The 15,562-nt window shown below is 39.9% G+C and overlaps 1 long non-coding RNA gene across 1 annotated transcript in view; it reads right to left on the reverse strand.

The window, feature by feature from the left end:
- The window catches only part of LOC147052314 (uncharacterized), a 100,933-nt gene that overhangs the window by 17,186 nt on the left and 68,185 nt on the right, over positions 1–15,562 (reverse strand). Inside the window, exon 3 of the long non-coding RNA XR_015066927.1 lies at positions 2,633–2,710. This is a non-coding gene — a long non-coding RNA (uncharacterized LOC147052314). The remainder of the gene's footprint in view (positions 1–2,632; positions 2,711–15,562) is intronic.

A 15,562-nucleotide genomic window follows, 5' to 3' on the forward strand; every position in this document is an offset into this window, starting at 1 on the left:
CTCTCGTAAATTGTGTTGTTGCTGTTTTTGGTTGGTGTCAAAGCATCAGGCCGTCTCTTGTTTTGCCAATTTGACGAGTCCCTCATACTGTATCCTTGTTTGGCCTAAGAGATGAAATGACTCTAAAACTGCAGTATTGCCACAGGCAGCCTGGCTGAAAGGCTATTTCAAGCGAAATGGACATGGACATAAATATCCTCACGGGTGCTTTGTACTAAAAAAAAAAAAAAAACTCACAATGTTATGAAACGGAGTGGAACATAAAGAAAGAAAGGGAGGCGGGGTGGTTGTGAAAGAGGAAATATCCATCAAATTAACACATCAGTGGCTTTGATTGTAATCTCTCTGCCCTCGCTCGTGCTCTGCCACACTAGACAAGCGGCCAAATGTGATTTATCAATGCAAAGCTAATGGCATCAATATGAATCTAACTAAAAATCAATATTTCATTACCAAATTGTTAGTGAGAATGAAGAAAAATGGCCGCAGCCGTAGCATTCTCCAGGGTAGGAGCATCTGGAGTTCAATGTGACAAGATGAGCGATGCATGACTGGGGGCCCGAGGAAGGACACGGCGAGGACAGGACTCAGTCTGGGCACACTTTGAACTTTCTCCCTCCCTCCGTCTTTCTGCCGCTGCAACAATGTTCCCTTTACTTTTTATTTTTTTTGCCCCCGTTCACTACCTCTCTCTTCCTTCTCTCATATCTTTATCGCGCCGTTTCCTCTATCAATCTCCCCTTCTGTGTCCACCGAGGACCACACAGTGTTTCACATTCCTCCTCAATTAATGACCAACTCCAACATGGAGCCACTCAATCTCCAACCCCCCCACACACACAGGCACGCGCACACACACATTTACATACACATACACACACACACACACTTCCGCCATTTCAATTATTTTTGCCTCCTTTGAAGAGCAGTCAGCATTTTTTTTTTATCTATTCCCCTTCAGTCTACCTTTCTCCCTCCCAGTGGATATATCTCCCAAGGCTCATCGCACGTTCTCCCAACCAGCACTGTATGGCTTCTCTTGTAATGAGTGCAAGACATAACGAGCCCAGCGAAGAGAACGCCAGAGAGAGGAATACTGGGTTGATGTTTTCCCAGATCCTACTTCGTTCAAATGTGACCTTCACTTTAAGCAACTTTTCCATCTTGTGCATTTATCACAAGGAACCAAGAAAGAGATGCTGTCTTGGAGAAGCTCTGCATACTGCGTGCTTACACTCTCCTTTCAATGTTTGCAAAGAAATCCTCCACTTCTACTGTCTTCTTTGTACAGCCCCCCCCCCCCCCCAATTGCCGCTCATTTATATCTCCCCCGGGAGAAAGCGGTAATGTCCGAAAGGGCCATTTCTCTCCAGCAGGAGTGGACAGGTCCACTCCTCCCGATGAAAAGGGGAAGGGGCTGATTGTAAAACATGTGTCATTACTGTGTCAAAACACCACATAGCACAATGACTCCATCCTTTGCCTTCAGTGTTTTGGAGGAAATTCATCCTCTAATTTATGGCTCATGAGATAAGCATCCCCCCCGAACTGTGTTGGTGCGCTAAAGGGCTTGCAGTGACAAATATCATACATGGGCAGAGCAACTAATATGAATGCTAATATTGCCCCTGACATACAATGAATCGACCCCAGGTGATATGCAGCTTTGGATAAAGTGTTCATGTATCCATTGCAGGGAGATTAACCCGCTATGGATTTTCATTGACATATGCACTGTGTTAGTGCAAATTTTTTAAAAAAGGAGTCTGTGAGATTGGGCAACTGTGTGATATTTGTGCAATTAAAAAGAATTAAGAAAAAAAAAACATGATAAGATTACATAATGGGAATTGGCGCAACTACATCAGTCAGTTGTAAATGTCAATCAATCAATCAATCAATCAATCAATGAATAAATGTTATCATCCTATCTCGAACAGATACAGTGGTGCTTCCAAAGTTGACCATAATTCATTCTGTGACAGTAGACTTCCTAGTTTTCCTATTTTCAAAATTATTTGTACATTCTGTTTTAATAAGGTTGAGGCTATTTATCTAATGTACAGGTAATGTTTTTTTAATAATAATAATAATAATAATAATAATAATAATAATAATAATAATAATAATAATAACAGCAGTTTTAACATATTGCTTAGGGTGCAAATTAGAAGAGGACTTTAAGTCACAATTTAAAAAATTTAAAAACCGCCCTCTTACCCAGTTCCAAAGTTAATGAAGCACATTATTTCTCATTCCTTCCTCACTGAGCCGAAAACACAGCCATGCATTAAAAGCAAAGAAACACGTATTGATTCTATATTTAGTTTATGTATTGCAGTAAATCACTGCGGAGCCTCCCAGTGGTCTTGTGAGGCATGTGTATAAATAAGAATGTGGTCTTGTGCTGTAACAGAGTTTAAGATCATATCTTGGAAATAAGGCTAGCAAGCCTTTTGCTTTACATTAATGAATACATATGAGAGGGATGTACATAATAGATGATATAGTTATATGGAGTGATAGATAATACATATTATTCATTATGAACTCAATTACTTTAACCTGATTGGGATGTTAGAGCTAAGAATTCAGCATGCTAGATTATCTTCTATTGAGAAGTTGTACTCACTTTTTTAGAGGGTGAAACTGGTTAACTGGTTAACTGGCACTGGTGGGCCATGGGGTGGTCAAGGATTCCTCAGGAGGGCTGCAAAACAAAAAAAAATGTTTTTACAACCCCTTCCCATTTCAACATTCAATATATGCTTTCTGTGAGAGAAAAAAACCCTGGAGAATTGAAAAATACCCCAAAGCCTTAACTGGCCTTGGCTTTCACCTGGTGGGCCCAAGTATATTTTAGGGGGTGTGGTCAGTCAACATTAAACTACATTAAAAAATGGTGTGTTGAATTTCATCTGAAATCAGAGTAATCTTTTAAATATACCATACATCCACTTAATTTTTTTTAATCTAAATCCAGATGATTCTGTGAGTGCAACCACTTGACTAAATATAATCAAGTAAATCCAACACACCATCTTTTTTCAGTGTACAATGAACAAATGATCTTGAGAGGTGTAAAGCTCTCTGGAAAGTGAGACATCTAATAGGGTCATTTGGTTAGCAGTAGTATCTAAAACTCCTGAGTCCTAAACCTAAAGCAATTACAGGATTTTATTAAGCCATATAGCCCCAGATCAATTAATCACAAAATGAATTAGTCCCCACCATGTAACATTACAAACAGAGAATGTACAAGTGCAGATGGAGGCTGCAGGGACGCAGAGGTCATAAGGCTTTGAGAGGGTAATAGAAGTAGCGTGTTGGTTCATAATGTGTAATTTAAGGTACTGAGACTGCTTGAGTGCATTACAACCCAGGTGAAAGTCAATACTCGTGCTGATCGATAGTGAGTAAATTTTCATTTGAGATTTTGCAATCCTCTCTTCCATCGTATATTTGTCACATTTTATGACAGTGTTACACAGCAAAAGAAAGTGTTATTTATGCAAATAAAAGAACGTGTGTTATTATTTTTTTTTCCGTACTAGAAATTTCCCAACATCAGCAAAGATGTTTCCCCATCGGAAGGTTCTCCATTTCTCTCGGATATATAACCCATCAGCCGCAACTCTTTATGTAGGTGGTGATGGTGGAGGGGTAGGAAGGGCCTCTGGGGTTTATCTGTGGAACATTCGAAGGATCTTCATGGAGGCAGGCAGGGTTTGATGGGTGAAGCACACTTTAGTGTGGTGAAAGCAGTATGACTAATGTGTAGAATGGGACATTTACATAGGAGAGGTAGGCTGTGCTTGCAGCCTCCCAGAGGTATGTATGGCTGGCCCAGCACTGTGTCTGCTGCCTGTCCTAAGGGCTCCCTCTGCCTCTTCATTTCCATGCTCCATTTTAGATCAAGGCTTTTCTAATATTTCCACATTATCCAAGAAGGCAATCTAAGATTTGAATTTGATCCACTTCAGAAAGGATGTGCACAAGCCCTCCCCTTTTTGGTTTTTCACTTTTTTGTGTTGCTTACCTGAAGCGGCAAGCAATGGTTTAGTTTTTTTGCATACAGTATATTAAAATGAAATATGTGCACAAAAAATATTTTGACAGTTAATCTAGATACCACATCTTTGATGTCACAAGTGATTGCGTTGGAAATGAAAGGAAAAAAAAATCAATCACTTGTTCTTTACACAAGTATATTTCTGTTTTTTGATCTGTAACCATAGATTAAAATTTTTAGCCAGATTTGTTTGATACTCTCATAAGAGTTTTACTTTAACAATACCACTGCTACCACTACTACTACTACTACTAATAATAATAATAATAATAATAATAATAATAATAATAATAATAATACTAATGACAATAACAAAAATAACACTAGTAATCATCTTTATTATTTGGCTGGCAACAATCCAGAGTGTACCCCGGCTTTTGCCCAATTTCAACTGGGATTGGCTCCACCTCACCCACGTCCCTATTGAGGATAAGCCGCATTGAAAATTGATAGCAGGTCAATTTTCAATGTAGATATTGTTTGTTGCAGCGCAAAAGTGCACTGTATCATCATAGGAACATTTCTAATATTGTCCCCGTGGGGACAAACCGGTTCATAAAATAGATGGATGGATATTTGGCTTCATGAAAGGGACAACCTAATCTACCTAAACGAGTTGCCTCTGAGAGTGAGTGCATATACTGTATATATATATATATATATATATATTTTTTTTTTTTTTATATATATATATATATATATATATATATATATATATATATATATATATTATTTTTTTTAAGTAACAGTAACTTTTCCACATGTTTATCATCAGATTTACCAATGTGTGTCATGTAAATGAGGTTGGTCCAATTTCATTCCTCCCTCCGGCTTGGATTGTGTTTGAAAAAAATGGACGTAAAAGAGAGACAAAGGGATTACATTTTTATGGTGAGTTTAAAACAGAAAGTCTATTGTGGGAATGGATAATAGCATTTTTTGTCTGCCTTTGTGCTTTGCTTGTGTTGCTTACTTGCCTTTGTTTGTCTTTGTCATGACAGTTGATTACCATGCAATCAGGAACTATAAAAGATGGAGACTCAAATAGCATTGATTGTCACAAAAACAGAAGTCTAAGGACTTTGGTTGGTAGTCTTCAACTAATCATTGACTTGCTGGCTAACTCATTAATATAATACATAATTTTTATGCAATGTGTATATTTTAGTAGATACATCTTATTTGAATGGCATCATTTTGTGTGTGAATTCAGATGCAATTCTAGGGAAGAAAAAATGTTGAGAAAATGGTTGCCTTTCTCTAAAATCTAACCCGTTTTGTGTTCCATGAAGACTCCTAGTCATTAACATTATACGTACCATATGCCCTGTGGCACTGATTTGAATCTGAATGGAATGTTGTCTTCCTGCTGGGGAGTCCTGGGCATTCAGACTCTTTGAGGTCATTGCCACATTTAGTTAAAGGTTGCCGGCCCTTGGTTAGCAGATACAAAGCCCAGAATCCAGTTATGAATGGCTACTGTGAAATAATATATTACTTGTAAACCAATCTGAACCCTTGCTACTGTGTAAATCAAGGTCATTCAATTACTTCCAAGTTATTTTCTAAATAGGTCCAATTTTTGGTCACAAACACCAACCAACACATTGTGATGTAATACTACTAAATGCAAGAGGTTCATCATAAAACCTGCCATTAGAAATGCAATTGGCATTCAACATTTGGGATATGCGCCAAACTCACCATTGTTAGTTCGGCAGGGGGACAGTTAGCCCCTCATGCAGCCCACTCAATGGATCCAGGGGCTGGCAAATGCAAGTCCACTTAGAATTTACTCATTTGTGTTAGGATGATGTTACCGAACTAATAGAACAACAATTTACAGTGCGTATTAATAATGACCCTACTCTTACTGAAAAATCCCTGAATAATTTTGGAAGGCAGTTAATTAATTTGATCGGCACAAACTGAATAGAGATCAAATTGTTCTATTCTGCGTTTCACTGCATTCCCATTATTTTCTTCCCCTTACACACCATTTCTGATAATGTAGGATGCATTTAATAGCTTTGCCCCAAGTTTTCATACTGACCGTGCTACAAATATCAGATATTTCTCCAAAAATTACAGTTGTCAAATGATTGTCAAAAATATCAAAGGTGAATAAGATAAAATATGATTTCCAAGCCCTATAATTATGTGAATTCTATTTTTCTGTGACTGCCAAACGTGATGTAAATTAATTGATTCACACACATTTGTTGGACTCACAGGTCCCCTCACCTGGTGGCTCAAATTTTCTGTCACTTCCACATGCCAATTTCATGAATTTGATAAAATACGTGTGTATTTACTGCACTGTTTTCTCATTTGTAAAACTGTGGATTGACCTCCCAGTGCACATCAGACAAGCAACCTCACTACACATTTTTAAAAATCTGCCTCCAAATTCATTCCTTGTCTTTTTAACACAGCTCAATACGTACTTGTCCTTGTTTTAGTATTTATCGATTTGCCGGCATTATCGATTTGCCGGCATTTATTTATGCATTTTTAATGCTTATTTCTTTATTTAATGCTTAATTTGCTTCTTAATTATATTATGTTTTAATATCTATGTTAATTTTTTTTATGTACAGCACTTCCTTTTAACTGCAGTTGTTCTTAAGTGCAATATAAACAAAATTGAGCTGAGTTCAAATGTGATCAAATGTTCACATAAAACTAGTAAAATGACTATTCTGTCTTAGCCCTGAGTAAAACAGTCACGCATCAGACGCATTTATGAAGTTTCTCCATGACCAAGCCAAATGGCACGAGGGGCTGTAAAGAATACTGCATTGCTGTGCAATCAGCATTCTTAGCTTAACACTGTCCAGATGGTGGTTGAGGTTTGATGTCCGCAAGATACCACAGGCCTCGATGGCACAGCTCTGAACACAGTAGACTAATTCAGATTCCCCAGGGACCACCATCTGCATTACTATTATAGGAAGAAAACATCTCCAATGTAATTAGCATGGCCCATTGCAGGATGTTCTTCCTCCGCCTACTTGGTCTGACATGACATGTCCCTGTTGTGCATCATCTACTCTAACAAACTTAAAGCCTCTGCGTTTTGTCAAATCTGCAAATGATGAAAATGACAAAAATGCTGCCCAATACTTCATTGCATGACTCTCGAAATACATGAGTATACTTTTAGAAATAGACCTCCTTGGAGAACGGTAGTGAATGAAAATAACTCCTCCGGCCTTGACCATATAAAAAACACACACTGGTGATTTTCCCCCAAACAGAAATCCATCGTAAATATGTCATGTTAGAATATTTGTATTACTCCAGATTCTTCCCACATTCCAAAACATGCCCCCCCGCCTCACACACACAGATAGGCATCATCATCAAAAAGGTTTTACCTTATTTGCTCACATAAATGTCTTATAGGTGATTATTTGTGTTGAGGGTGACGTTGGACGTAGGCCCGGCCGGTGACGAGGACGGACGGACAAAGGCGGAAAGGTGGCCAGGTCGCGGACGAATGACGCCTAATTCTGGAAATACCACACTCTTGGAATGCTTATGATTCTTATCTTCTAATAAATGCAGCACCATGAGTAGGAACGTGTGCTTCGGTGTCTCCCACATGGGTGACATCGGGCATGGCTTGGGAGAGAGTGAACACGAGCATGGGTGAAGCCTCCTTGACCCCAACACAGTTGGTGTGGAGGGGCGGGGGACGCTAAGTGCTCTGCTTGTCCAGTCCTGGCAGGTGAACTGGCAGGGGCTTCACCTCCAGGTTGGAGGGTTCAATTGTTGAACACTGGCACTGGATAGGGGCTTCTGGGATAGATCGTACATGAGCATGTGTGCATGTCATTTTGTAAGTATGTGTGTTTGTTGGATTGTACAAGAACATATACATGGGACATGTTCTCACCTCTTGTGTGTATGTCTGCCTCGTTGTGTTTACCCCCAAATGATCACACCCTGGTAATAGCACGTGGCAGATGGGGACTCTCAGCCCTTTTTTTTTAGCAGGGGAACAAGCAGACAATCACACTGACTCTTTGTAGGGGACCTCCTAACCTTTTAGTCATCTCTGAGGAGGCCTTTGAACCCATCTGATTGGCCTCACCTAGTTGAAGAGGTGAAAAGATCTTGCCCTGAAGACCTGGCATGCAAGTGACAAGAGGACAGAGGGATTCTGCGGCTGTAAGGACATGCCAGGCCACACCCCTTCAGATTCATCCAAGATATATCCTCGAGAGCCCGTAGGGAAACTCTGTGCCAAGTTGAAGACTGTGATTTTCTTCCACCTTGGACTTTCTTCCATATACGTGCATTTTGCACTCTTTTCTTCAAACTTAAACGTGTCTATGATGAGTTTATAATTGTACCTCCAACTCAAGTTGGTGTGTGCCACTCGGAAGCAGAGGAAACTATTATTGGCATTTCTACCTTTGTGTGGCAGCCGGCTCATTCTCCCCTCGTCAGTGTGAGAGTTGACAAAAGAGACCGCCAAGCGTTTCCAATCCTTCACTTTTTTTCTCATTGCGGCCTGCGACAAGACGAAGGCGAGATGTATGCGTGTGTTGAGTGTTTTGGATTAGTGTCTTGCTGCACAATAAATCTTTGTTAAACAAATGCAAAGCAGATGGCACCGTGGTGTCTCCACAGCTAGGAGAGAAAAGGAGAGAGAGAAGGGCGGCAGAAAATGGGGGAGGAAAAAAAAAAAAGATCACTCCTTATTCTCATCCTGCCCAGACACACTGATCATGCACATTACACAGAGTGTGACTGCGATGAGACACAAAATATTTTTCCCTCAAAGTGGAAGCCCAATGTGGTATCTGGACCCTGATGGACACTCAAACACATTCTGTTCATGAGAGGAGGAAGATTTTGTTTATCAAACAAGGGCCGTCAGCGTGCCTGCAGATATTAAAGATAGAGCTGACATTTCCTGGCCCAGCGCACATGAAAAAGACGTGACCAGGCCACGCGGCCTATTAGAGCAAGGTAAGGGAAGGTAGAGGACGATGTTCTGTCTCTACCTTTTCATGTAGACGTGGCCTTTTCTACATGAGGCCAGGCGTGCTTGGCCCCGGCTGTCGCTGATAGTTATAGATCCTTCTCAAAGGCCTTGCGTGTTATGTGACACAAAAGAACAAGGGGGCCCCTGGGCAATCTTGTGCACAGGAGCAACACTGCGAGACAGCCGGAGACAATCGCGTGGTGAGACTGATTTGCTCGTCAGGAGGAGACACGCATTGGAATTCAGCGGCCGTTGTCCACATCTGACAAGTCTCATGGACAGCGGGAGGGCTACGATTGGATTCGGGGCAAATGTAAAAAAATTCTTCTGTTTATATTTCTTGATGAGTTATTTATTTTCTGCTCATTACAATATTCAACCTGACATCATGTCCAGTCGGCCCCGTGTAACCGCTGTGAAATATCATGGAATACACGTTTAAAAATAAAAAAAGAGCAGAGTCATAATTATGATGATAGGTGACAGTGCTAGTGAGCCGACATCATTACATATGACAGTGGCCTGTGTGTTTATATTTGTATGCAGCAGCGGAATGCTGCATAGAGCCCAAATGTGCTCCTTTGAATTGCCATAAAAAATTCTCACATATGCGATATGGACTGATTTGAAGTCACCATATTTTAAGTTCATTGACTGAGGACTGGTATGAATGAAACTATGATGTAGCATTCACGAGAGATTTGATTATTCACATTCAGGAGAGTGTCAAAGGATGGGAGCAACCATCTACGCTGATCATCCTAACATCAAGCTGTAAGCACCTAAAAAAAATAATTTAAAAAAAATGTCAAGGTCTAAACTCTGGCACGTATATTTTTAGAATCAAAGTCAGTCTCGGGGACCGGATTGAATATTATATTGCAGAATGGCAGTTTTTATTCCTTTCATCTCATTTGAAAATGGAAGGAAAGCATCACTTCACACTGCAGCTAAAGCACACAATTACCTGAGTACCTGTTCCTGCTGCAATTACAAGCCCAAGACAAATAATTAGTCTGACAAATGACTGCTGGGCACGTCGCCCTTGTTGTGGTTGAGTCGTCTAATTTGGAGCTTAGACTCTGAATGCTGGCACTGTGGCAGTAATTAGCGACAGAGATGGAACTTTACACCGTAGCCCACTGTGGATGTGCATAAAAGCCAGCCGTTAGCTGATAGGCGGTGATAGGCGGCCAATAACCGTTCCGTCCAGAAGGTAAGTGCTTTCAAAATCAACTGCGAAAAAGTACTTTATTATTAAGAGTCAACGGGTGTCATTTTAATTGCCCAAACTTTATCAAATTGAAAGGGTGACATATATGAAGAGGAACTACATAGCCTATACAATTTTGGTGCATACAGATAGAGACATATGTTTATAGAGAGTCCTACACCACTCAATGTGACAATACGAATTTTTCCACACTTTACGCATAAGAATTCCACAACTGTCATTTATTTTAAAAATGGACATTATTTCTGCATCCATAAGTCACGTGGGTCGTTCCAGGCAGACAGAGTCCCCAAAAGCTCTTAACAAACAATTTGTGTTGGAAAGGTGTGTGTGTGTGTGTGTGTGTGTGTGTGTGTGTGTGTGTGTGTGTGTGTGTGTGTGTGTGTGTGTGTGTGTGTGTGTGTGTGTGAGTCCGTTTATGTGTCACTGTGGCCTCAGCATCAATGTGAAGGTACAGAAGTCTCGGATGTGAGAGTCTCTGCATGTCTGGCCTGATCTCACAGACAGCAGAAGCCCACCTGCCAGCCTGCCATGTCTCCCCAGCGAGAGGCTGACACCATATTGTCATTGCCACAGATTGAGCGGTGATCTTTTTTACAACCCCCCCCTTACCCCACCCGCCATGTCACTCCATCTGCCATCATCTGTATACTGTCTGCACATGCACCTGTGTGTTTTTGCTCTTTCCTGCCTGCTTGCCTTCATTCACTCAGTCCCGCTTGTCACCTCTGACAGCAGCTTGTCAAATGTTCTTGGAGCTGCGGGCTCATCCGTCATTAAATGGCGATGGAGGATTGCAATCATCTCTATCAGCGTCTTCAGGTAGTGTTGATGCCTTCTCAGACACGGGCATGTCGTCTCGGAGGCCAAACACGTGGGAGGCATCATTACTTGAGCATCTGTCAGATTTGAGTAAAATGTTGCTCAGTGGGAGAGTGTATGGGGGAGGTGGTCGGGGGAGAAGGCTTGCATGGGCAAATTCAGGACAATAGAGTGAAGTCACAGAATTGATTTTAACTGTCGCCTATATCACACATCAAGCGTTTCCTGCTGCAATGAACAGTCCTGTTTTAACACTGAACGCTTGGTATTGAATGTTCATTGTTTATTATATGTATGTATTAATATGTGTATATATATCTATATACATCAAGTGCCCCTCAGGTCATAGTGTTCGCATTTCTCTCAAAATTGTCTGTAAAAACGAGGCCTTTAAACGGTGATTGACCTCTCTTTGGTTATATGGTAGTTTATTCATTTTTATTTCATTTAAATCTTACTGAGAGAACAGCCTACACTTATGTATTTTCAATGATGTACAAATGTGATTTTAAGAATATAAAAAATACATGCTATGACTAAGGATTCAGAAAATTTCACAAGAGTTTACCTCAGTGAGCATTGAGGATTTTTTACTTTGTTAGTGATGATAAAGACGAACCGTGATGAAGACCAGAAAACATTTTTGAAAAAAACAATTAAAACTTTAACATACGCAAAAAGTTACTCGCTGCTCTGACATTTTCTTTATTTCCCATGGGAAAAACTGGTTCAAAAGTCAAACATTAGCCAGCAACATGTTCTGGGATGCTGATAAACATGTTCAGCCTAAGGGTTCTACTGTATTATATTCATATTAATATTCATGTAACAAACAAGTCAACCCACACCCACATATTTGGATTCCCATAGGACTGCATAAAATAAATGGACCACAGATGTTTTCGAATACACAAGGGAAGACATTTCACAGAAACATAGGCCTGACCACTACATGCTGATTAAGTGTAGGTAAAGTTGTCACATGTTGCCTGCATGGTCCCGACAGCTTTTGGGGGTCCGACTCCCTCACGTGAGTCACAAGGGCCTTGGGGCGAAAGTTCCAACCGAGCAAGAAGATCTTTGCTTTGGGGGCCAGCACACACGCAAGCAGACACATATAGACTGCAAACAAGGTGTGGAGCCAAATAATACATATATTTATTTATATAACAATAGTTAAATGTTCTCAGTTGATAATTGTTAAATATAAAAAATGACAATACTGTACCACCTAATAAACAAAGCCCTCCGTTCTTCTCATTGTGCTATCTGATCAATTTATTTCTGTTCCTCAACAGCTCTAATCTTACTCCCACTCCCTCCTGTGTTGTGCTGAGAAACATTTTTGCACTTCAGAGATAAAAATCACAGTCTCCTCATCCACTCGTCTTCTTTTGTCTCCATTTCACACAACATGGAGATAACACACCCACGCCACATGTGACAAGTCCCCCCCCCCCCCCCCCCATTCATCAAACTTCACTCGGCGAGCCATAGAAAACAAAGAGATGAACTCGTTCATAGGAGAGTGGGCCAAAGAGCAGTCATTGCTTTCCAAGAGGCTAAACAGCTTGAGACTGAGTGCACATGATTTGTGATCGAAATCCTAGTGAAAAGCCCACATTACATTGGAAGTCCACCGTTTGGCTTTTCATTAAACAAAATTGTGGATGATCGATCATCATTTGTATTAATTTCCATGTTGTCCTAGCAAAATCCAATACATTATAATACAAGAGCTGCTTTAAAAACATTGTTTATCCTGTTTATTTTTGGGGAGCTGGGGTGCTTTCATGAAATACAATTGTTACATTTTTGAAAATGATCATCTTTATCGTCGTTTTTTTCAGCATTGAGTCTCATTATACTGGTGTGGCCTTAGAGTCTTTAATAAACTGGGTATTGCTCTTTTCCAGGTCTCCCTCTAATATTGATAATCCTTTCCTCATAATATGAACAGCCACAACGATGCTTCTTTTGTTGTTCTGTAGTGGAGTGAGTGGGGCGGGGGCACATTTTGCGCAACAAATGATTTGGTGGAGGCAAATATCATAAAAGACATTCATCAAGGGAAAGATAATGTAAAAGCATTTATGAGTTAGACTGCTGATGGGTAACTAATTGATTGATTAATTGATAATTGTAATTAAATTAAAATTCTATGTGATTAATGTGCACTAAATGTCTGCATATTTTCCAGTTGCTGAAATTGATTTGGAATCATTTGTTGTCCCATGTTTTGTACATTTCGCATAATGAGGGGAGTTGAAGGTGCAATGATTAAGAGTGGTGGTTCAAATGTATTGACATTTTAAGCATCATTTAAAAGCTACATTACTTTATATATGCCATGGAATTTTAAATGCACTTTTATATTAGTGTCCCATTTACCATTATTATTTAAGCCACATTGGCTTTGTACTCATGGGCCACTTCTGCCTAAGCTCTCAGTGAGATCTGAGCTCGACATTTTTCCTTTTGATTGTAGTTGCCCATGAATGTTTTACAACTCGAGAAACTTTCTTAGAGTATTAGAGAAAATGAAGGTCAATTTTAGATCTACAATGACTGATAGTCAATACTTATACGTAGCTCTAAAAAAAAAAAAAATCAAGAGATGGCTTCTCTTGAGCAGGATGGTTGTGTGAAAATGGAATTAAATCAGAGAAATGGCTCACATCTTGAGGTGTCGTGTTGAATCAGATCACAACAGCTCCATATTGATTCAATATACAACAATCATGATTTAAAAGAAGAAAAATACACAATAATATACAACCAAGAAGCGAAAATCGTACACTCACTGTCCGCAACATGACCGGGACAATGATCCAGTATTATATCAAAAAGTTCAAGTTGGACTGTCTGACGTTCCGATTTAACAAAATATTTGTTGATGAATTCCAATTGTCACAGTAGATTAGGGGCTCATCGATCAGATTCAATCAATCAAGAGATTTAAATATAATATTGGCAAATAATTGGCAAACCTTCTCCTAAATACATGCAGAAATGTTTCTAGTACTGTACCGGATGCCCTCACTTGGGTAAAAAAGAGTTCCACTTTCAAATAAATCTCAAGGTAAAGATTCAATTGACGTGCGGAGTGAAACAAAGGCACTAAATGACCCACTCCGGATGAGGTACATGCAACCTGGCAATAGAAAAGAGAGCAAGGAAAAAGGTCAAGGTAAAAGTGACCAGAGATTTAAAATGTTCATCACAATCACAGCTTGCCATCAGCTATTAAGCGTCGGGCAGCAGACAGCCACACAAATCCTGCTCTGACTGCCTCTCACAAAACCTCCTTATCTCACCTGTCCACCTGTCCCGCTCACTCGTCCATCTTCTCCAGCGGCAACTATGATTGCATCTTTAGTGTTACTACCCAAGTGACAGCTCTGCTGCAAAAGCAACATAAAGCCAACCATTAAAAAAGTGTATTTATTATTTCTGAGACACAAGGAGACAGCAAAGAGGATTGCCTCTTGCTTTGGCCACGCAAGGATACAATGATGGAGATGATGGTGAAATCAGCACTTCTGGGAAGAAATATTGGAGGAGAGGGGGGCCCATGCAACGGGAGTTTCTTCACCATTTTTTAAGTTAGCCTATGGGTTCAATACAATGCTTTACTGTATATAGCAATTTAGTTCATCAAAGGTGGGGGGAAAGGAACCCAAACGTTAAAAAAAAGAAGTATTGATTAAAAAATGATCGTCTATCCTCAGAAAAATGTTTTAATTAATGTATTTATTTATTTGAAATGCTCGCAACGTTTCACCGCCAACGGGAGGTTTATATTGGCGGGCCGCTATACTGTACATTTTTCATTCTACTTTCTTGTGATGTCAATATACTCTTTTCCCCTCTTAGGGGATGCATGGATAATAAATATGTTCCCAAAAATAGAATAATGATATGAATAAATGCTCGCTTGCAAATAGATTTTTCATATTAAGAGCGTAAATGTATGAATACAAAGGCTTCTTTTTAATTCACCACTAATTATCCTTGCGTGCAGTGATGTCCACATATTGCATGATATACGTAAATATTTGTGTCATTCCCGCAAAATGTTTGGGAGGAATCCAATCTGAGTTAAAAACGTGATCTATGAATTAAAAAAAAGAAAAAGAAAAACATTAAATGAATGCTTTGAGGTTGCTCAAGCACAATGCGGGCACGAGTGCAAACCAGTTTAAGAAATTATATAAAATGCTCTCCACGTTAATGTCTATTGTTATTGGTCATCACATGATTTTCTGTGAAAAGGCTGCCTCCTCCTCAGAACAATAGTTCAGTGCGGCTGCAAAGCCCTAAAGCGTGTTTCTCCTCTGCTACTAGTGATGCTATTTGTGTTGTCTTGTTTGGTGCCAGCGGCGTAAAGGACTCTCAAGTCAACGGGTGTCGCGTTATTTCCACCAGGCAGCCA

This window comes from Syngnathus leptorhynchus, chromosome 8, assembly GCF_054491065.1.
Source record: "Syngnathus leptorhynchus isolate UIUO chromosome 8, UIUO_Slep, whole genome shotgun sequence".
Classification (NCBI taxonomy): domain Eukaryota; kingdom Metazoa; phylum Chordata; class Actinopteri; order Syngnathiformes; family Syngnathidae; genus Syngnathus; species Syngnathus leptorhynchus.